The following is a 770-nucleotide window of genomic DNA, read 5'->3' on the forward strand; positions in this document are numbered from 1 at the left end:
AAAAAAAAAAAGAAGCTAATATCCTAATCCCTTTTTCCACCCCCACCAGAATCTTGCCTAAATTGCACAGTCCCATAGCAGTCAAAGGTTTCTACATTCGTTTAGCAACTGTGTGAGAATTTTATGTGGCATTCTAGTTTAACAGAGCTGTAATGGAGCAAATTTTGATGCAAGCAAAGTATTGCTAAGTTGATGATATTTCAACTGTTTGGCGATACATTTCCGTTAAAAAAAAGTGGGTATAATGGATGAAATAATTTAAATTAAGAAAATTAGCAAATAATTTAAATTAGTGAAATTAAAAAAATTATCAAAGAAAAATTTCCAGCTTTTCTTTAAAATTCCCTGATTTTTCCAGGTTTTTATCCAAATTTCCCTGATATTTCCAGGTTTTTTCCAGTAAAAAAAAATTCCCTGATAATTCCAGGTTTTCAAGGTTTTCCAGGTGGGTGGCCACCCTGAATTAATAGATTTTAATTAAATCAGAAATACAGTAGCAATTAATATTTAAAAAAATATTTTATAATAAAATTAAAATTATTTAAATCTCACTGCGTTAAGTCACATATAATTTAAAATCTCTGTATTTTAAAATATATCAATTGAAATTTTTGTAAATGTAAATTATGTTAATAATCTTCGACACGGTTACTGAATATTCATTACATAACTAATTTTTAAAAAGTGATGTAGTGTAGTAGTTATATCGATCCTGATTGGTTGTTGAAACGGGGCATTTGTTTACGTTAGCAACTGTTCTTTCCATTCTA

This window comes from Parasteatoda tepidariorum, chromosome 9, assembly GCF_043381705.1.
Source record: "Parasteatoda tepidariorum isolate YZ-2023 chromosome 9, CAS_Ptep_4.0, whole genome shotgun sequence".
Taxonomy (NCBI): Eukaryota; Metazoa; Arthropoda; class Arachnida; order Araneae; family Theridiidae; genus Parasteatoda; species Parasteatoda tepidariorum.